Raw genomic sequence first — 23,914 nt, 5'->3', positions numbered from 1 at the left:
TAAACAAAAAAAATAGCCAAAGAAGGTAAATAAAGTGCCGAAGTATTTCAGTGAATAAAGGCAGTTATAAGGTTTATCTCCCAATGCATATGTACTGCATTTTTGGGTGGCAATTAAAAAAATTTAAGCCAAGACTAATTGGTATTGGTTAGAAGACTGCTCCTACACTTACATCTTGTGCCATGCGGTCAAGAACTACACGGCAAAAACTGCACATAGTTTGCTATGGTTTTGCTGCAAGTACAGGAGGAGCACATGGAAACCACATGAAGCTCTTGCCACACTGCTGTCGGCCACGCAATCACCCCCACCACAGCTTGTGCGAGCAGCCTAACACATACGTTTCACATCCACATTGAGTAGAATAAATATATATATATTAGTCCATAGCATTCACATGCCTGCATAGTACATTGAACGCAGCAGTGGGTCACAAAAAGGTCTTTACAGTACGTGACACCAGTTGTTAGTCCTGGACATAGACATGGCCCACTGCATGAGACGGAGCGGCTTCTCTGCATATGGAGGATAACGCAGGTAAGTGACACACTCAATGGTGGTGTTGCGCAGTAGACAGGCACGGCTGTGTGAGAAGTTGTCAAAGCTGAACTTACCACCATATATTCCTACACCACTGTTTCCTAAGGCAAATGACAGGTGGTCAATGGTATCAGTCACATTTGTTTTTGTTACTTATCACAGTATAAATAAAGTTCTGCAAAAAAGCCTCCAACAAGGATTTCTTGTCATTATAATTATAGTATGTCAGGTCTTCAGGTTTCTAGATACAAATGAAAAATGGTGCTAGGCCAAATTATTTAAAACTATATTACAGGTATACTATCAGTACCTCTAAAAGGCCTAATGCCCACTTCAGTTTTTTTCCTTCAGGGTGCTATCCGTTTTTGTCTCTGATAGCGCCCATGCACACTTGTTTTTTTTGACCGATCCGTCGTTCCGTCTAAAGTAGAGCATGTCCTACTTTGGTCAGTGATTCCATTACCGTGGGGCCCATAGAAGTCAATGGGTCAGTCAAAAAACGGGCGGCACACGGAAGGCTTACGTGTGCTGTCCGTTTTTGACGGATCCATTGCCCTAGCAACGGCAGGGCGTGCTAAAGTTCAGACTGGAGCATGTGACAAGTTCAAATAAAGTTCAATACCTTCCATTTTCTTAATTGAAACGAAAGCGAAGCATTACATCCATTTAACATGTAACGGACACTGAGTACACACTGATATCAAAACGGACACACAGATCCATCAAAAACGGCCACGAAAACGGTGATGGAAGTGTGCATGAGGCCTAAGATTTTTCTGGTGTTTTAAACCACATGAAAAATGTTAGTTGTTTTTAAGGGCGTTTTAAATGCAGTTGTATAATGTAAAAACTGGAATTTCCAATCAGAAATTCCACCACTTATTACAGTTTACATGCTGCAGATAAACCTGCACGAAAAAAAATATATATATATATTGACTTGCATAGCTTTTCATTCCGCAACTTGATTATTTCTCTTGCGAAAATGCTGCAGAATTTCCGCGCAGAAACTCCGCAGTGATTACACTTCATTTGAAGTCTGGAAAAGTTGACCTGCGGTGCAGATTCTGAAGCATGTCCAGTTAAGTTACACAGAAAATCTGCAACGAATACACGTTGTGTGCAAGGGGCCCTTAGATACCACAAATCCAGGAAGAGATGTCTAATAGCCACTCTGTTTATTTTAGCCCAATAGACATAATACTTGGGGGGGGGGTAAATGAGAAGTTTCTAAGTTAGCAACCAGTGGTATCGTCAACTCTAAGCATACATGCACGTATGCTAACCAGCTTAAAAAGGCAATTGTCACATTTTCTTTTGCAATATAAAAACGAATGGGACTATAAACTGCAGAATTTGTCGTCACAGCATATAAAGTAAGCAGTGAATCCTTCCTTAAAATCTGCACATGGGACAAGCAGATTCGGCGACAGTGTTTACCTATTGCAATGAGTGAAGTCTGCAACATAAAAAGGACGTGCCTAAAATCGGCTGCAGATTTTTCACGCTATTTGTAAATTAGGTTTCTTGAATGCCATTCACTTGCATGGTCTTGTACTTCCACGTCAAATATGCTGTACGTATCCATTCTTAAATCACTGAGGAGAACCTTTTTCCGCTGTTACAAAGGGCAATGGTAAAGAGCTGTAAACTACTCAAGCCACAGCTTGGTATCGCGTAGCAGTAGAGTTACCTCTGGGTTGTCGTGGAAATCAATGGCTCAAAATATATTAAACTGAAGTTTATACGAGTCCAAACAGACTCTCCGGCCAGGCCCCATTATTCAGTATCCTAATTAGGATATTTCACCGATATATAGCGAGAGCGGAGAAGAAAAAACACGGACGCTGCTGATCTGCTCAAAATACTCCTCTGAAGGTTTATTTCCAAGCTCAAACTAGAATACTGAAATTCAGAAGGGGTGTAGGCTTGAGGTTAACCAATCATAGACAATGTGACAATATTTGTTATTCAGTAAAAAGCATACAATAAGATACATCATAATTCTTCACATTACTTGTATTAAAGGAACAGTGACTTTCCTATTCACTACAAAAGAACCAAGATGGAAACTCCAGACAAGATGGCTGCTGCACGAAACTAAATAATTTAAACATTATTGTAATCACTTTCACATAATACATATCTTAGTAATTCGGCATCCTGCTTGATAATTCACAACGTAATTTCATACAGAGAATATAAGCAAATAAACCATCCTTCACAAACCCCCCCTTTTTCTCATTAAATTACAGAAATTATATATTATGATTATAAACACTATATCAATAGGGCCACAACTAATATGTCCGGTTTGGGTATGGGGTCCCACCAGTGTATTGACAAGTCCTATACATCGTCCTCTTCTCCTGTCTTCTGATTAAAAAACACTTGATACTGCTGACGGATTCACTCAGGTCTTTGGTCTTGGTCCTTCTCATCTGTCCGACACCGTCTCATTTAGTTTACGTCACCGGGCTGTACATAGCACCTCATGCGGTGAGCCTGGGGTGAGATCCCACGTAGGCGGATTAGTGGAGTTTTATTGTGACTACCACAAACCCTCCGCAACTGTCCTCTTCCTCCGGTAAGTTACTTGTCTGGGTGGCTGCTTGGAATTGTGACACTGCCGTCAGTTCATGACAAACACGTTGTATTGGCTCCAGCTGCGCCTGCCGCACCTCAGTGATGGAGTTCATCGTATTAAAAGTCTTTTAGTTCATATTTACTGGCACTTGCCAGGAACCACTAACCCTTGTCAATTGTTAAAATAAATTCTAATCTGGTGAAAACCTCTATGTAATATAAAAGTTGTTCTAAGTACATACAATAACAATGTGAGGCCCTTAACCCCTTCAGGACTGAGCCTGTTTTGGCCTTCAGGACGAAGCAGTTTTTTCAAATCAGACATGTGTCACTTTATGTGGTAATAACTCCGGAATGCTTTTGCCTATCCAAGTGATTCTGAGATTGTTTCCTCGTGACATATTGTACTATGTTAGGTAAAAAATTTGTTCGATAAATTCAATATTTATTTGTAAAAAATACCAAGGATTTAGAGAAAATTAGCAAAAATTAGCATTTTTCTACATTTAAATGCATCTACTTGTAAAACAGATAGTAATACCACACAAAATACTTACTATTTTATATTTCCCATATGTCTACTTTATGTTTGCATCGTTTTTTGAACACTTATTTTTCTAGGACGTTACAAGGCTTAGAACTTTAGTAGCAATTTGTCATATTTTCAAGAAAATTTCAAAAGCCTATTTTTTCAGGGACCAGTTCAGTTCTGAAGTGGCTTTGAGGGCCTTATATATTAGAAAGTCCCCATAAATCACCCCATTTTGAAAATTGCACCCTTCAACGTATTCAAAACAGCATTCAGAAAGTGTTTTAACCCTTTAGGCGTTTCACAGGAATTAAAGCAAAGTAGAGGTGAAATTTACAAATTTCATTTTTTTTCTCGAAAATTAATTTGTAATTAATTTTTTCTGTACCACAGAAGGTTTTACCAGAGAAACGCAACTCAATATTTATTGCCCAGATTCTGCAGTTTTTAGAAATATCCCACATGTGTTCCTAGTGCGGTAATGGACTGAAACACCGGCCTCAGAAGCAAAGGAGCAACTAGTGGATTTTGGGGCCTCCTATTTTTGGAATCTATTTTAGGTACCATGTCAGGTTTGAATAGGTCTTGTGGTACCAAACCAGTAAAGACCCCCCAAAAGTGACCCCATTTTGGAAACTATACCCCCTCAAGGAATTTATCTGTGGGTATAGTTAGCATTTTGAACCCACAGTTTTTTTGCTAAATTTATTTGAATTAGTTTGTGAAGATGAAAATCTACTTTTTTTGTGAAAAAACGTAAACATTTTAAATATTTACAAGGAATAAAGTAGAAAAAACACCCCAACATATGTAAAGCAATTTCTTACGATTATAGCAATACCCCATATGTGGTAATAAACTGCTGTTTGGACCCACAGCAGGCCTCAGAAGAGAAGGAGCACCATTTAGATTTTGGATTTCTGATTTTGCTGGAATAGTTTTCAGTGCCGTGTCACGTTTGCAATGCACTGGAGGGATGAAAACCGTGGAAACCCCCCAATAGTGACCCCATTTTGGAAACTACACCCCTCAAGGAATTTTTCTAGGGGTAAAGTTAGCATTTTGACCCCACAGTTGTTTTGCTGAAGTAATTGGAATTAGTCTGTAAAGGTAAAAATCGACTTTTTTCTGTAAGAACTTAGAAATTTTTAATTTTTACAAGGAATAAAGGAGAAAAAGCACCCCAACATTTGTAAAACAATTTCTCCTGATTATTACCACATATGGGGTATTTACATAAACTGCTGTTTGGACCCACACCGGGGCTTAGAAGGGAAGGGGCACCATTTGGCTTTTGGAGCTCAAATTTAGCTGGAATAGTTTTTGGGTGTCATGTCGAATTTGCAAAGCCCCTGAGGTACTAAAAAAGAGTGGAAACCTCCCAAAAGTAACCCCATTTGGGAAACTACACCACTTAAGGAATCTATCTAGGGGTATAGTGAGCATTTAGGCCCCACACGTCTTTTGCAGAATTTATTAGAATTAGGCCGTGAAAATTAATATCAACATTATTTCCACTAAAATGTTGAATTTTTTCAATTTCATAAAGAGAAAATTCACCCCAACATTTGTAAAGCAATTTCTCCCGAGTACGGCAATACCCCACATGTGGTCATAAATGTTTTTTCATTAGAAAATAAATTAACCCTTTCCGGACTGATCCATGTTTTTCTTTTTCGTTTTTCCTCCCCGCTTTCCGAGAGCCACAACGTCTTTATTCTTCCATCAATAGAGCGGTGTGGGGGCTTATTTTTTGCGGGACGAGCTGTAGTTTTTATTGGTACCATTTTTTGGTACATAAGACTTTTTCAGCACTTTTTATTACATTTTTTGGTAGAGCGAGGGTGACCAAAAAACTGCGATTTTGCCATTTAAAATTCTTTATTTTTCACGGCGTTCACCGTGAGAGTTCAATAATGGTATATTGTAATAGCTTGGACTTTTACAGACGCAGCGATACCAATTTTGTGTATTTTTTTTATTTTTTTACATTACTTTAGAGAAAAAATATGAAAAGGGTTTCTTTTTGGACTTTAAATATTTATTAAATTTTTTCCACTAATAATAACTATTTACTTTTGTTTTTACATATTTTATTAGTCCCCCCTAGGAGACTTGAACCAGCGATCATTAGATCACTGGTAGAATACACTGCAATACAAATGTATTGCAGTATATTGTGATTTTTACAGGCTCCTGTAACAGCGGGATCGCTGTTTCTGTCCGTTAGTCCCGGGTATCAGCTGTAATACACAGCTGACACCCACAGCGTATGGCGCGGGCTCAGCGCGTGAGACACTCCATATATCACCCCCCACACCACGACATGCTATTAAGTCATGGTGCGCGAAGGGTTTAATGCGCAGCCGATGGTGGAAAGTGAAAATTAAAATTTTCCACTGATGTGCCATTTTAGTGCACTATATGTTGTTCCCAGTTTGTGCCACAAATACCACAAATAAAATATTAACAGGGTTCTCCCGGGTATGGCGATGCCATATCGGTGGACGTAAACAGCTGTTTGGGCAGACTGTAGGGCTCAGAAGGGAGGGACGCCATTAGGCTTTTGGAGCGCAGATTTTGCTTGGTAGAAGCTCTGGCGTTTTGCTGGTATTTCAGTTTATAACGTGGGGGCAAATGTAGGTTGGGCAGAGTACATCAGGGGCATAATAAGAGGGTATAATGGGGTAAATAAATAATAATACGCAGATATGTGGCCGGTGTTGCACTTATATTATAAATGGTGCCCGATCTTATCCGCTTTTGGAACGCTCTGCACATTTTGCATCGCCATAATCTGGGAGCCGGAACTTTTTTTCTTTTTTCACCACCGGAGCTGCGTGAGGGCTTATCTGTTGCGGGACAATCTGTAATTTTCATTCGTACCATTTTGGGGTACATGCAATTTTGTTGATCACTTTTTATTCCATTTTTCGGCAAGCAAGGTGACCAAAAACCATCAATTCTGACAATGATTTTTATTTATTTTTTACAGCGTTCACCCTGGGCTATAATTGACCGTTATATTTTATTCTGCGGGTCGGTACGATTACGGCGATACCATATGTATATAGGTTTTTTTATGTTTTGCAGCGTTTGCGCAATAAAATAACTTATTTAGAAAATAATTTATTTTCTGTGTCACCATATTCTGAGAGCCGTAAGTTTTTTATTTTTCAGTAAAAAAGCGGTGTAAGGGCTTGTTTTTTGCGGGACGGGTTGTAGTTTGTATCGGTACAATTTTGGCGTACATGCAACTTTTTGATCACTTTTTATTGTATATTTTGTGAGGGGTGGTGACCAAAATAAAAATAGTGATTCTCGCTTTGTTTTTAATTTATTTTTTTGCGATGTTCACCGTGCGGGAAAAATAATATTATAGTTGGGGTCGTTGCGAACGCGGTGATACCAAATATGTGTACTTTTTTTTTACGTATTCATTTTTTTTCCTATAATAAAAGACTTATTATAGGAAAAAAAGCAGTTCATGTTTATGTCACTTATAACTTTTATTTTTACACTTTTTTTAAAACATTTTATTTTTTTTACTTTTTTCACTTGTCCCACTAGGGGACACTTAGACTTGCATCTCTGATCGCTGCTGGAATACATTACACTACACACGTAGTGTAATGCACTCCAACTGTCATTGTGACATGACAGTCACACTGACAGGAAGCCTACGATGACCACCCTCCGGGTGGTCCTCATAGGCTTCTGTACATGGCAACCCGGAAGCCATTGTCTGGCGTCCGGTTGCCATGGGTACGATCGCCAGCCCCCGTAATTTCACATGGGTGCTGCCGATCGGCGCTAAACACCTTAAGTGTGGCGTTCAAATCGAACGCCGCAATTAAGGGGTTAACTGCCGAAATCAGCGGCGATAGGCCGCTGATCAGCAACGGGGAATGCAGGGCAGACGGCCTACACAGTTAACCGCCGCGCGGCGGTTAACTGTCAAAGCACAGACGTAACTGCACGTCAAGGTGCGCGAACTTACTGCTCACCTCGACGTACAGTTACGTCAAGGTGCGGGAAGGGGTTAAACTAAATCAAACTAACACCTTTATATAAGAAAAACTTCTCTGTTACAATGGACGTGGCACCTAGAAGATGTGTGCTTACTGGGTACATTTCATTTGCACTTGGTGTCACACTTTCCCAGTGCCATATTTAACGTTCTGGAAAGATCTGGAACCATCTACACAGAAATACCTCAAAATGTAGGTTACTGTCATACACATTTAATCTGGGTTACTCATTGGGGTCTCATACACATTTTGTAAACCTCCTAGAACCAAATTCATTAATTCAAAACAAAATAAAAACACAAAATAAAAAACTACCTGATCAGTCCCTTCACCATTCCCTCCTATTTGGACTCTGCGAAAGTAATGTAGCAGGGTTCAAAACTACAGGTTAACATAATAAGGACAGGCACTCTATCTGGGGGGCACTAGTTTAACCCCTTGTAATACACAACAGCCTGGAACAAAAATGACTTTCTCCTGACAAAAATAAATTTTATCTTTAAAATGACCTGCAACCATTTACCTGTAAAACATCACATTTTCCAAAACATTTAGGCAGCACGTGCCTCACGAGTGAAAACAAAAAAATTGTAATTAGTTATTCAATAACACAGAAAATAATATATCTGGTAATATTAATTACTGCAAACCAATAAACTATACATAAGAATAGGGAACTGTGGGGGGGGGGGGCACATAAATTTTCAAGATCCCGTGTCTCACAATATCTGTATTTTAATTTATTTGAATTAACATCAAAACATTCCAACATTAAATCTTATCACATCATAACACATAAATATGCAACGTAACTTATCTTTTTACAAACATATCTAGTAGTCTAATATTTTTCTCGCTTGGTGTAGTTACAGACGACAGCACATGCGCAAAGATAAGACACATTCCATTAAGGAGTGGAACTGATTTTAACCCCATACACAAAACACTAAGAATTTTAGACATTACTGCGGTTAAAGATAACATACAATATAGATCTGCTTTATTGTGGCCACTAGTTTCAAACATGTTACATTACACACATGTCACATCGCACCTGGTCACATTACACTCCCCCCCCCGCCCGTTCTGACCCACATTAGTCACTGCAATGTACCCGGCTGCTCCGTTTTCTTCACTCTTCCAATAAAAATGTACACCTGTATTTAAATTGTTCTTTCTTACATCAACTTACTTGTAACCATCTGCTTTGTCCTTTTAACTTCTCAACTTTCCACAAACCATTCTCTTTATCACATGCAAACATCAATCTTACGGCTGCCAGCCTCGACAATATTTTTTTTTTACAGTGTGTGGTTTTGCCTTCACATACTTTACAATTAAAGCCCCAGCTCCTTTTGCTCATTCTACTATAATGATGGCCGGGACCCGTGCCCCAAAGCATTTTTGTCTTACTTCCTCCTGACCCCATGGTCGGAGAGCGGTAGGGTGATTTCCGGTAAATCCCCCACCTCCAGGCAAACTGGCCACGTTTGCCGACAGATATCTCAGACCAGTCTATCTCCTAGACTGTCTAACCAATACGCTATCAAAAGTCGTTCCTCCAGACATTCTAGCAGTAGGGTATCCTTTCCTCTGATCCCTCACTGTATTGAACATCAAGAACAGACAAAATGCTGCCAATCAACAATTGCAAGAGCAAATTCTTCAACACAATCGACATTCATGAACCTCCATTGATTCGAGCAGGAGTTGGTCACATTCATTTATGCAAAACACTTACTGCCGGGGTGTGTCTTTCGGTTCATACAGCCTGTGATGTAGCATATATCCCAAACTCTTTCCTCTAGCACTTTGCAATGGTTTCACATGCAAATTATATTTGGTAATATATAGGACTTAAAGAGGCTCTGTAACCAGATTTTGCAACCCTATCTGCTATTGCAGCAGATCGGCGCTGCAATGTAGATTACAGTAACGTTTTTATTTTTAAAAAACGAGCATTTTTGGCCAAGTTCTGACCATTTTTGTAGTTATGCAAATGAGGCTTGCAAAAGTCCAAGTGGGTGTGTTTAAAAGTAAAAGTCCAAGTGGGCGTGTATTATGTGCGTACATCGGGGCGTTTTTAATACTTTCACTAGCTGGGCGCTCTGAAGAGAAGTAACATCCTCTTCTCTTCAGAACGCCCAGCTTCTGACAGTGCAGATCTGTGACGTCACTCACAGGTCCTGCATCGTGACGGCACCAGAGGCTACAGTTGATTCTGCAGCATCGATCTTACCTGCAAACGCTGATGCTGCTGCAGAATCAACTGTAGCCTCTGGTGCCGATGTGGCCGTCACGATGCAGGACCTGTGAGTGACGTCACATTTCATACAGAGAATATAAGCAAATAAACCATCCTTCACAGCTGTTAGAGTAGGCATATACAGCTAAGGGTCGTTCCCCCTGGTTGATGAACTGGATTGCCTTTTCCAGAGACTCTACTGTATAATGGGATCCGATTCTTTCACATCAATAAGAACTGGTTTTTTTTACACACACGCACGCACGCACACGCACAAATGAACATCTAGATGATTCTGAGAGTGATTGGGAGAAGGTGCTGTGGTCAGATGAGACTAAAATTTAGCTCTTTGGAATTAACTCAACTCGCCGTGTTTGGAGGAAGAGAAATGCTGCCTATGACCCAAAGAACACCATTCCCACTGTCAAGCATGGAGGTGGAAACATTATGCTTTGGGGGTGTTTCTCTGCTAAGGGCACAGGACTACTTCACCGCATCAATGGGAGAATGGATGGAGCCATGTACCGTCAAATCCTGAGTGATAACCTGCTTCCCTCCACCAGGACATTAAAAATGGCTCGTGGCTGGGTCTTCCAGCACGACAATGACCCGAAACATACAGCCAAGGCAACAAAGGAGTGGCTCAAAAAGAAGCACATTAAGGTCATGGAGTGGCCTAGCCAGTCTCCAGACCTTAATCCCATCAAACTTATGGAGGGAGCTGAAGATCCGAGTTGTCAAGCGACAGCCTCGAAATCTTAATGATTTACAGATGATCTGCAAAGAGGAGTGGGCCAAAATTCAATCTAACATGTGTGCAAACCTCATCATCAACTACCAAAAACGTCTGACTGCTGTGCTTGCCAACAAGGGTTTTGCCACCAAGTATTAAGTCTCGTTTGCCAAAGGGATCAAATACTTATTTCTCTGTGCACAATGCAAATAAATATATATATATAATTTTGACAATGTGATTCTTTTTTTTTTTTTATATAATCTATCTCTCACTGGTAAAATTAACCTAGCCTAAAAATTCTAGACTGTTCATGTCTTTGACAGTGGGCAAACTTACAAAATCAGCAAGGGATCAAATACTTATTTCCTTCACTGTATAGTAGTAAAAATCACTAATAAAAATACTTTACATTACCGATTTTTATTTGATGGTTGACTTTAGGTAACTGCTTTTTAAATAAGTCCAGGTCATACAAGATTGGTTAGTATGGGGTAGATATAAGTTTTTTTCTGGATTTAGAATTAAGGGGCTTTTAAGGTTTCATTCACAGTACATGTCATAACCAAGTCCTTACCAATATAGCGCTCACTTTCATCAGTCTGTCCCCGAGGGCCACCTGACCACAGGATAGATAATCCTTGACTCTTCTATATTGGTCCAAACTTGCCAAGCGCCCATAGTGCTGGGACTCTTGTGGATTTTTCCCGTAGAATTCATGGATGCACATTTCCAACTCATGGATTAGAGAATCTCTAGTATCCAAATGGCACAGAATATATTCTGGAGCCAGTGAATTTTGGCCTGCATTCATAAACCACGCCCATGCTATCCTATGAGGTGCCACTGCAATATCACATAATTTGTCCACATAGCAAGGGTTCTTTCCGCCAAGGACCAAAGACACGGGTGTCATATGTTTGGCTGCCGCCTGCATCACCTGCCTTCCCGTGATATAGTCACCTGCAACAGACCACACGCACATTGTTAGTTGTCTAAAGGCCTGTTCATTGTCAAGGTTTATAAAAAATAAAAAAAGTCAGAACTACAATGAACTCTAAGGGTATGTGCACACAAGCCATTTTCAGGCGTTTTTCGGTCCGTAAGCGTCCCGAAAAAAACGTCATAAAAATAAATAAATCAGAAGCAGAATGCTTTCAAACATCTGCCCATTGATTTCGCATTCCAAGAACCATAACTTTGAGGGCTCAAATTTTGCAGGACAAATCATTTTTTAATAGAGCCATTTCAGGACACAGATTAACTAGCTTTTTTTTTAGCTTTTGTTAAAGCTAATAAAAACCAATGCCACAATTTTTTTTGTGTTTTAAATTTACACTGTGTGGCATAAATAACACATCACCTTTATTCTAAAGGTCGGTGCGATTTCAGCGATACCAAATGTTTGTGTTTTACCATTTTTTGCACAGTAGCAAATTTCCTAAAAACATTTTTTTTTAAAATGCAGTATTTAGCATTAAAAAAAAAACAAAAAAACAATTGCGGTCATATTTATTTATCACTAACAAAATACCATTATGAGAATAAATAAAGCGTTTACAGTAAAATATATATATATATTTTTTTTATACAGACTTAAAACGTACCTACTTTAGTGTCATTAGTGGACTTTCCAATGTGATCATTTGATCACTTTAATAATGCTTTTATATACTCAGCATACCTTTGGCATGGCCTTGCAGCATATAGACACGTTAGGCCCCCAGCTGCCATGAGAACCATTTGGGAACCCTCTCCCCTCTGTTGACCGCTGCATCCAAGGAATGAGACGTCCAGGATGTTAGGTCTAATCCCGGCTGTTGCAGCAGAATGTCGGCTGCATAGTTAGCCCTAGTAGAATTGTTACAGTTCTAGGCCCCATGCACACAACTGTAAAAAAACTCCGTAATTGCAGACCACAATACGGTCCGCAATTACAGACCCATTCAGTTCTATTGGCCGCGGACACCTTTCCGTATCGCTACGGATAGGTGTCCGTGTCGTAGAACTGTGCCGGGAATTATGGAGCATTTCCTATTTTTCGGATTTTACGGGCCGTGCTCCCATACTTTGTATGGGAGAACGGGCCGGAAATGCGGGCTGCGGCCAGCCGTGCCCACAATTGTGGGCCATGATTACGGGCACGGTCGTGTGCACGAGGCCTAAGGCTGGGTTCCCACGTAGGTATTTCTGCAATGGAATTCTGTAGTATTTACAGCAGCAGTAGAGAGAATGATATTTAGAAAATCTCGATGTATGCTAAATGCTCGTAATAAAAAACATGCGTTGTCCAATTGGAGCCCTTGGCTTCAAAGCTTGTTCAACATTCCGAAAGATCTGTATGAACTTTGATTTCTACACTAAGTTCTCTTCCACACTTCTTGTTTTACTGTTAAATAGTTTTGATATTATACTGATTTGTAGCTCATACTCTATCTTTTCATTTAATGAAAAAAAGTGTTTTTTTTTAAAAAAAAACACAAAAAAAAAAAATTATATACAGAAAATCTCATGTCCACGCTGCAGAAAAAAAAACACAGTGAAAAAGTTCAGAAGTTGACCTGCGGTATGGATTTTCAAATCCGCAGCATGTCAATTTATGCTGGGTTTTTGTCCCCACAGCAACTGGTTGCCGCAATCAGATCTGAATGGACAATATGTAATTGCTCTGTAATGAAAACAGGAAGCGGGGGGGGGGGGGGGGGGGAACGCTGGTTTGCTTAGTTTATCGTTTTACACTATTTGAACACAATTTTAGGGGTAGGAAAAAAAAAAAGAAAAAAAAAAAAAACTTTAAAAAGGCACACAGTCAGATATTTTAGTATTTTTTAGGCCTTATTCAGATGAACTTAAATAGAGTCCATGTGACTGACTTTTTTTTTTTTTTAATGGCCGTCACACGGACGCATGTTTTTCAATGGGGCTGTTCACACATCCATTGTTTTAACGGACCGTGTTAAGGGCCCGTGGAAAAAAAATAAAAATAGGACATGTCATATTTTCATCCGTTTTCACGGAACCCTCAATGGACTCACGTCTATGAGGGATCCACAGGGGTGACTGATGTGAAGAACGGCAGCTTGTCACGTCTGAGTTTGCACTCGTTCGTCTGAAATCAGGCCTAATCGTTTAATGGCGAATCGAAGTGCAAGCACGGCTGACTCTGGCTAGTTTTTGTGGTCAAAAGAGACTGGGTCTAACGGTGCAACCCCCATTCTACCAATAGATAAGGGGTTCCAGAGGAAGAACCTCTACCTATCATTTATCGCATATGCTCTGTTTGTGCCATAAATGTAATTTGTGATGGATTGAAAAGCCAATGCATATTGAGATACCTAGTGATCAGTTTTATATCCATTTAGATCAGTTGTAGAGTAAATAAGTGGGGGGGGGGTCAAGTGTGAAATTTGAGGTCTCTGGTTTCAACTACAATGTCTCTCCAATAAGTCAGGACAGAAGCAGTTAGTCCATCAATGGTAGATAGGAAAAAATACCATTCTTCTGGGTGTCCCCTTTCTAGTTTCTATCCTCTAACCAGATCTTTAGCATCAGTCGTATGTGCTTCCAGGTAATCTACCTACACATATTGTTATATGCCAGCCTCACAGATTATAGATGCATCATAAAATCGTTCAAACATGCTTGATGTGAACGCGTGTGTGACTATCAAACATTAGCCTTGTCAAAGAGGACTATAAAGTGGAGTTTCCCACGTGAATTTCTTGCATATTTCCAGTGCAGACTCCACAAGAACGTATAGTGCGCCGCATGTGAATGGGGTTTGTGTGTATATCACGGTATTTTCAAATCCACAGCTGGTCTCAAGACTTCTAGATTTCGTAGTGGATTTCAATACTATACCCTCTTAATACTTTTACATTTATTAAAGGGGTTGTCCAAACCGGACAACTGATGACCTATCCACCGGATAGGATCTGTGAGGGTCCGACTCCCAGTTAGATGTGGCGCTCAATAGAGAGCGCCACATCCATGTGGTTTTGGAGAGATGGAGGGCGCTCCCTCTCTCACCCCACCGGCACACTGCATGCAGTCGCAGGGTGCCAGTGTCTTCTATGGCCCCCAGGTCTGCCTGTAGTGGATGCGTGCTAGGTCATGCCTCTGGCATGGGTTAGCAGATGCCTGTCCGTTGTAAACAGACAGGCAGTAATACACTGCAATACAGAAGTATTGCAGTGCATTAGAAAAGCGATCGGACGATCGTATAGTGAAGTCCCCTAATGGGACTAGTTAAAGGAAAAAATAAAAAAATGTCCCCCTTACAAAATGCTTTATTATGAAAAAATAAATAGTCAAAAAGTTACGCATATTTGGTATTGCCGAGACTGTAACGAGCCAAACTATAAAGCTATTATGTTATTTAACCCGCTCAGCGAACGCTGTAAAAAAAAAAAAAAAAAAGCCAGAATTTACGTTCATCCTGCCTAAAAAAAAAAAAAAAATTATGGATCTTTAAATATGGAGACACAAAAACACATAATTTAGACTGTGTAAAAGTAGGAAAACATAAGAAAACCATATAAATTTGTTATCGTTGCAATCGTAACAACCCGCTGAATAAAGTTATGTTATTTATACCACACGGTAAACGGCGTAAATTAAAGACGCAAAAAAAATTGGCAAAATTGCTTTTTTTTCCTTACGCCCCCCCCAAAAAATAATTAAATTATATGTACCCCAAAATGGTGCTATTAAAAATACAACTTGTCCCACAAAACACAAGTCCTTATACAGCTATGTCGATGCTAAAAAAAAAAGTTATAGTCCTTGCAATGAGACGATGGAAAAAAAAACATTAAAAAAATAGCTTGGTCATCAAGGTTTAAGATAGGCTGGTCACTAAGGGGTTAAGCATATACTGAGAAACACAAGGTGAACCCAGCCGAAGCGTTTTTTTTGTGATCACTTGCCTGAAGTGAATTTATTACAATTTACTTTCACGTTCTCACCTTCTTAAAACTCTAAACCAGCGGGCAGGTGATGGAGAGGCATTCATGTTATCCATTGTGCTTTTCACTACCCTTATGAGCCACAGGTTCAGCTACATCGGCCTGGATAAAACAAAAACCATTTTGATCAAAATGTCTTGCACGGTTTTATCCCTCAATCTGCAGTCTAGATCCTGTTTGCAGACTACAGATTATATGGCAGCCTGCAGTCCACAATACAAATCCACGTGGTTCCCTTGAAAACAGCTCCATATATTCAGACATTTTTTGCCAAGCGTGTGAACATACCCTTAGGCTGTCTTACACAACAATACAAGCCAAAACTAGGAGCAATTTTAAAACACGGAAGTGGTACTGTCAGGGATCATTACCATGTATATTGTTTGCAAAAATATTATCCTCACACATATGTATATACATTTCAGTTCTTTGTGTAATATACTGATATATATATAACAAGTTCTTTGTTCATGTCGGACACACCTATGGAAGACACCGCCCCTTGGAATGCAAGAGGAGTGTGCAGAAGAATGTACAGGAGAACTTACACCTGAGGAGCCAATGGGGGCTTAAGCAAGTCCCATATCTCTAGGGAGGGGTATGTGTTTTTTCCTGTGTTTCTTTCTTCTGAATAAAGTTCAGTTCGCTTCCTGTCTGATTTGGGGAAAGCTGTGTACCAACATCTCTGGCTGGTTTACTTCTTTCCAGGCATGCCTTCAGCTTTCAATTTACAGAGGTGGTTATTCGGTGTGAAATAACAGGGGACGGAAGCCACCCTGAAATACGGACCTGACAGTACAAATCTTGCCATTATACTATTTTGGTTTCTGTTCCACCTCTAGTTTTGGCTCCCAAATACAGCACTGTGAAAATGGCCTTACCAGAACAAAAGTCTAGCCCTTTATAAGGACAGGGCAATTTCTGATTTATTTTTTTTAAGCGCCAAAGCAAGGATTATATTTTCTTTCAACATTTCCTTTTCAATGTTGGATCTGCTCCTTATTTTGGCCTTAAAAGAAAAAAAAAAAGAAGTCCCCCCAAAAAAAGCCACACTGTTGAACCTGGTTTAAGACTTAGGGTATGTTCACACGCTAGCTGTCATTTACGTGTGAAAAGACAGACTGTTTTCAAGAGAAAACAGCTGCCTCGTTTCACACGTAAATGCTCCTCCTCGCATTTTGCGAGCCGTCTGAGACGCTCGTAAATCTTGAGCTGTGCTTCATTGAGTTCAATGAAGAACAGCTCAAATTACGTGGCAAAGAAGTGTCCTGCACTTCTTTGCCGAGGCAGTCCATTTACGCGTCGTCGTTTGACAGCTGTCAAACGACGACGCGTAAATTACAGGTCGTCTGCACAATACGTCAGCAAACCCATTCAAATGAATGGGCAGATGTTTGCCGACGTATTGGAGCCCTATTTTCAGACGTAAACGAGGCATAATACGCCTCGTTTACATCTGAAAATAGGTCGTGTGAACCCAGCCTTATACTTGCAAGTACAACATATTGATACATGAGGATCAATGGCCTGATTTTCTTTCCAAAGTTACATCCGTACTTGCACTGGTTGATGACATTTGATTTGGTGTCTATACACTGTATCTTAAACTGTAAATTGCATGTACAGTAAGTGGAGAGAAAACTTACATAGCCATGACGCAGGAGCTGGGTAATCTCCAAACTTCTTCGGAACCATAATCATCTAAATGTCACCTTTGCTGTTCACTCCAGCCATTGTCATGTGTGTACAGATGTCAACATGTTTGAATTAGGGCTTGTTCACACGTAGCGGAATTGCTGCATATTTTTCGTCCGAAATTGCGGACGGAAAATACGCAGCGGAATACAGTAGCAGCAAAGTGGGTGAGATTTACAAAATCTCATCCACACGCTGCAAAAAATTGACCGCAGCATGTCAATTCTTGCTGCGGAAAGTGGACTGAATTGCTGCGTTTTTCAGAGGAGATGTTACCATCCCCCAGCCATGAGAAAGACGCAGCAAAATACCCACCATTTTCTGCAGCAAAAAAAAACACATTTTTTTTACTGCGTTTTTTTCCACAGCGGAATGTCTTCTACTTTCAACAGAATTGCTTCAGAAATTCTGCAGCAATTCCGCTACGTCTGGACAGGTCCTTAGGCCTAGATCACACAGAGTATTTCTTGCCGTGGTTTTCGTAGTGTTTTTCCCCCGTGCCCGTTGAGAACTGCTGGTAAAAAAAACGCAGTGAAAAACACATTTTCTGCCTCCTATTGATTTAAATGGAGGTCAGAGGCAGACCTGAGGCAAGAAAGAACATGCCACTTTTTTTTCCCGCAAACGGCTAAAAGTCTCTGCCTCCCATTAAGATCAATAGGAAGCAATTTCGGCAGTTTTTTTGGGCTGATTCTGACACGGTTTCACGTCAAAATCAGCGCCAAAAAACTCTGTGGACTGGGCCTTACGGCTTATTCAGACGAACGGGATGGGATATACGTCCATTAGTCCATGGGGCCGTGCAGACATGTGCGTGACTTTTACGCAGCGTTGGTCCGTTGCAAAAATTCATGACATGTCCGTTCTTTGGGCGTTTTTCACGCATCACGCACCCATTGAAGTCAATGGGTGCGTGAAAACCACACGCTCGTGTGAATCCAGCCTCAGGGTAAATTCAGGAATTATCACACTAAGACCCCATGCACACAACCATAAAAATAGTCCGTAATTGCTACCGCTGCCTCTATTCATAATCACATCGCTCATTGCGAAAACTGCTTATATTTTCTCCTCAGGGGCCCCGGCAGTCACTGGCTGCTGGCGACCCGACATTCAGCTGCCCGATCGCTCGGGCAACAAGCCAAAACCCGCGTCCATAGTCTATGGCGCGGGTTTTAAGGACCCTGACCGCTGGCCGTAAATACACAGCCAGCGGTCGGGAGCCAGTTAAAAAAATGCACTGCAGGTCAGTTTATAAATGTTTTAGTTCAAATCTCATCCACTCTGCTGCTACTGTATTCGCAATGTGGAAATACCCTTAAAACCAATAAGGCCGGATTCACACGAACGTGTTTAGTACGAGACAGTAGTTCCGACGACAGGCAGGGACTCCTAGCGTCAGTGGCGTAACTACCGCTGTAGCAGCCATAGCGGCTGCTATGAGCCCCGTGGCATGAGGGGGCCGTATCGCCCGCCGGCACGGCCCCCACCATGGCCGGAGGCTCCGCTAGCTGCCACTATGGCTACTACAGTGCGATGCCACTGAACACTACGGCAGAGCAGGGAGGTATCTCCCCGCTCTGCCATTAAACAAAAGACATGTATCCCCTATCCACAGGATAGGGGATACATGTGTGATCGCTGGCAGCGATAAGGAGAACGGGGGACCGAAAGTCCCCTGAAGTTCTCCATCACAAACCTCGGACTTCCGGGGTCTGTGTCGGCAGCTCCGTAGAAATGCGTGACCAGCGCTCCTTCCATTTGTATTGAGCTGCGCAGACGCCAGAAGTCAGAGGTTAGTCATGGAGAACTTCGGGGGACTGTCGGTCCCCCGTTCTCCTTATCACTGCCAGCGATCACACATGTATCCCCTATCCTGTGGATAGGGGATACATGTCTTTTGTAGGACAAACTATAGGTCGGATTTTTTTGGGGGGTTGGGGCTGTATGGCGTTACCTACAGGGGGGGCTGTATAGCGTTACCTACAGGGGGGCTGTATAGCGTTACCTACAGGGGGGCTGTATAGCATTACCTACAGAGGGGGCTGTATAGCGTTACCTACAGGGGGGGCTGTATAGCGTTACCTACAGGGGGGCTGTATAGCGTTACCTACAGGGGGGCTGTGTATGGCGTTACCTACAGGGTGGGCTGTATGGCGTTACATACAGGGGGGGCTGTATGGCGTTACCTACAGGGGGGGCTGTATGGCGCTATCTACAGGGGGGGGGCTGTATAGCGTTACCTACAGGGGAGGCTGTATGGCGTTACCTACAGGGGGGCTGTATGGCGCTATTTACAGGGGGGCTGTATGGCGTTATCTACAGGGGGAGACTGTATGGCGTTATCTACAGGGGGGATGTATGGCACTATCTACAGGGGGGCTGTATGGCGCTATCTACAGGGGGGCTGTATGGCGCTATCTACAGGGGGGCTGTATGGCGTTATCTACAGGGGGGGCTGTATGGCGTTATCTACAGGGGGGCTGTAAAAAAGGCACTATCTACAAGGGGGGGGGGTTGTGTGACACCCAGGGGAGGGGGGGCCCCAGTCAAAAGTTTGCTATGGGGCCCAGTCTTTCCTAGTTACGCTCCTGCCTAGCGTCATAAATAACGATGATGCTAGGAGCCTGGCACCCTGCACTGTGTTCGGTCCGGGAAATGTGGCCGACCTGCAGACCGTATATCACGGACTGAACACGCTCGTGTGAATCCGGCCTAATTTGTTTTGCATCTTTTGCAGCATTTGTTTGCAGCACAGTTAGGTTGAGTTCACATTGCGAGTTTTGGTGCGTTCTCAAACACATGCAAAAGAAACGCAGGCTTACAGCTGCAACACTTTGTAAAAACGTCTGGGTATTTAAAAATGTATGCGTTTTTCAGATGCATTTTTGTGGCAGCATTTCAGTAAGCAACAAATATACAATGATTGAGTAGCTTGAAAATCTCTTTAACTCCTTCCCGACATCCGCCGTATATATACGGCGCTGTCGGGAGGTGCTTCCCTCAAAGCGCCGTATATGTACGGCGCAGTGATGGTGCGGGCTCAGGAGCAGAGCCGGCACCATCACCGCAGGGTGACAGCTGTATTATACAGCTGGCACCCTCCTGTAACTGCCAGGACCGGAGCTATTCTCCGATCCGGCAGATTAACCCCTCAGATGCTGTGCTCAATAGAGGTTTTCACCCGATCGGCAACCCAGTGATGCAATCGCTGGGTTGCTGTGGCAATCGGACGCCAGAAAATGGCGTCCGAGTCTGCCTTGTCTGCGGCGTGTCCTCATAGGCTTGCTGTCAGTGAATAACTGACAGCGCTAATACACTGCACTACATATGTAGTGCAGTGTATTAGAGTAGCGATCGGGGCATCAGGCCCTCATGTCGCCTAGTGGGACAAGTAAAAAAAGTAAAAAAAAGTTAATAAAAATGTGGTAAAACAATAAAAACACACAAGTTTCAAATAAAAATAAAGCTAAACTGACTTTTTTCCCATAGTAAGTCTTTTATTATGGGAAAAAAGGTAAAAATAAAAAAAACTATACATAATTGGTATCGCCGCGTCCGTAACGACCCAAACTACAAAACTATTATGTAATTTATCCCGCACGGTGAACGCGGTAAAAAAACACCATGAAAAACAGCGCCAGAATCTTTGTTTTTAGGTCACATCTCCTTCCAAAAAATGCTATAAAAAGTGATAAAAAAGTCACATTTACTCCAAAATAGTACTAATAAAAAATGACAATCCGTCCCGCAAAAAATAATCCCTGACACCGTTTCGTGCACGCAAAAATAAAAAAGTTATGGGTCTTAGAATATGGCAACACAGAAAACAAATGATTTTATAAAACAAGTGATTTTATTGTGCAAAAGCCGCAATACATAAAAAAACTATATAAATTTGGTATCGCCGCGTACGTAACGACCCAAACTACAAAACAATTATGTAATTTATCCCGCACGGTGAACGCCGTAAAAAAAACCCATGAAAAACAACGCCAGAATCTTTGTTTTTAGGTCTCATCTCCTTCCAAAAAATGCTATAAAAAGTAATCAAAAAGTCACACTTACTCCAAAATAGTACTAATAAAAAATGACAATCCGTGCCGCAAAAAATAATCCCTGACACCGCTTTGTGCACGCAAAAATAATAACGTTATGGGTCTTAGAGTATGGCGACAAAGAAAACAAATGATTTTATAAAAAAAGTGATTTTATTGTGCAAAAGCTGCAATACATAAAAAAAACTATATAAATTTGGTATCGCCGTAATCGTATCGACCCGCAGAATAAAGCTAACATGTAATTTAGGGCACACTGTGGATGCCGATAAAAAAACCAATAAAAAACTATTCCAGAATTGCTTGTTTTTGGTAATTTCCTTTACCAAAAAATGAAATAAAAAGTGATCAAAAAGTCGTATGTGTTCTAAAATGGTACCAATAAAATCTACAGCCCGTCTCGCAAAAAACAAGCCCGCACTCCGCTCAATCAACTGAAAAACAAAAAAGTTACGGCACTAGTAATGCGGTGATGAAAAAACATCTCAATGCGCAGGCCGGAGGGGAACATTCCTTCAGTTTCAGGGCCCTAGTATTTAGGAACTAGGAAAGGGAAGGGACATCGCACATCCGCTGGAAGCGAGGGCGCCCGTATTATACCAGCGCAAAACTTTCCTAGTAATATTTCACAAACTACGAAGGAGAAAAAGTCCCCAAAAGGTGCAGAGCGTTACAAAAGGGGGATAAGAAAGAAAACTGTTTATCAGTGTGACGCCGGCCTGCGCATAACGGATCGCTTCACAGCGTAACACACATCTATGGAGAATTGTATTATTTACCCCATTATTATACCCTCTTATTATGCCCTGATGTTCTCCGCACAGATTACATATACCCCACATTATTATAAACGGAAATATCAGCAAAACCCCAAACAGAACTATTACCAAGCAAAATCCATGCTCCAAATGGCGGTCTTTCCCTTCTTAGCCCTACAGTGTGCCCAAACAGCAATTTATGGCCACAAGTAAGGCATTACCATACCTGGGAGAACCCGCTTAACAATTTATTGGGTAAGATTCTCTAGGGGCACAACATCTTGTGCGGTGAATGGGCAGATCAGTGGAGAAATTGCATTTTTCACTTTGCACCATCCACTGCGTATTCATTTCTGAAAAACACCTGTGGAGTCTAAATTCTCACTACACCCCTTGATAAATGCCTTTAGGGGTGTAGTTTCTAAAACGGGGTCACTTTTGTTTGGTACATCAGTGGTTTTGCAAATGCAACATGGCGTCCGCAAACCATTCCAGCAAAATCTACGCTCCAAAAGATAAATTCCGCTCCTTTTCTTCTGAATGCTCCCATATACGTAAGCAGCCGATTATAACCACATATGGGGCGTTACCGTACTCGGGAGAAATTACTTTACAAATGTTGGGGTGCTTTTTCTTCTCTATTCCTTGTAAAAATGAAAAATGTGTATCTAAAACTACATCTTGTTGGAAAAAAAAATTATTTTTCATTTTCATGGCTTAATTCTAATTAATTCAGCAAAAAACCTTTGGGATCAAAATTTTCACTATACCCGTAGATGATTCCTCAGGGGGTGCAGTTTCCCAAATGGAGTCACTTTTGGGGTGTTTCCACTGTACTAGTACTACAGGGGCTCAGCAAATATGACATGACACCCAGAAACCATTCCAAAATCCAAATGGTGCTCCTTTCATTCTGAGCCCTACCGTGTGTCCAAACAGATGTTTGTGACAACATGTGGGGTATTGTTTTACTCGGGAGAAGTTGCTTTACAAATGTTGCAGTGCTTTTTCTCCTTCAGTCCTTGTGGAAATGAAAAAAAAATATCTAAACCTACATTTTCTTTGAAAAAATGTAGATTTTCATTTTTACGGCCTACTTACAATAAGTTCTGTAAAAAAACTGGCGGGTCAAAATGCTTGCTACACCCCTAGATTTCCTCATGGGGTGTAGTTTCCAAAATGGGGTCACTTGTTGGGGGTTTCCACTGTTTTGTCCCCTCAGGAGCTTTGCAAATGCGACATGGCCTCCGCAAACCATTCCTGCTAAATTTGAGTTCCAAAAGCCAAATGGCGCTCTTTCCCTTCTCAGCCTCGCTGTGTGTCCAAACAGCCGTTTATTACCACATGTGGGGTATTGTTTTACTCGGGAGAAATTTCTTTACAAATTTTATGGTGCTTTTTCTCCTTTAGTCCTTGTGGAAATGAAAAAAAATTACCTAAACCTACATTTTATTTGAAAAAATTTAGATTTTCATTTTCACAGCCTACTTGCAATAATTTCTGCAAAAAACCTGTGGGGTCAAAATGCTCACTATACCCCTAGATAATTTCCTCAAGGGGTATAGTTTCCAAAATGGGGTCACTTGTTGGGGGTTTCCACTGTTTTGTCACCTCAGGGGCTTTGCAAATGTGACATGGCCTCCGCAAACCATTCCTGCTAAATTTGAGCTCCAAGAGCCAAATGGCGCTCTTTCCCTTCTAAGCCCTGCCGTGTGTCCAAATAACCGTTTATTACCACATGTGGGGTATTGTTTTACTCGGGAGAAATTGCT

General features: G+C 41.3%; 1 pseudogene; it reads right to left on the bottom strand.

The window, feature by feature from the left end:
* Nucleotides 1–444: 444 nt before the first annotated feature.
* Nucleotides 445–23,914, bottom strand: part of LOC142651251 (aldehyde dehydrogenase family 3 member B3-like) — a 46,618-nt pseudogene continuing 23,148 nt past the window's right edge.

The sequence above is a fragment of the Rhinoderma darwinii genome, chromosome 1 (genome assembly GCF_050947455.1).
Source record: "Rhinoderma darwinii isolate aRhiDar2 chromosome 1, aRhiDar2.hap1, whole genome shotgun sequence".
Lineage (NCBI taxonomy): Eukaryota > Metazoa > Chordata > Amphibia > Anura > Rhinodermatidae > Rhinoderma > Rhinoderma darwinii.
The sequence above is the reverse complement of the archived record's forward strand: the minus strand, read 5'-3'. Positions and strand labels throughout refer to the sequence as shown.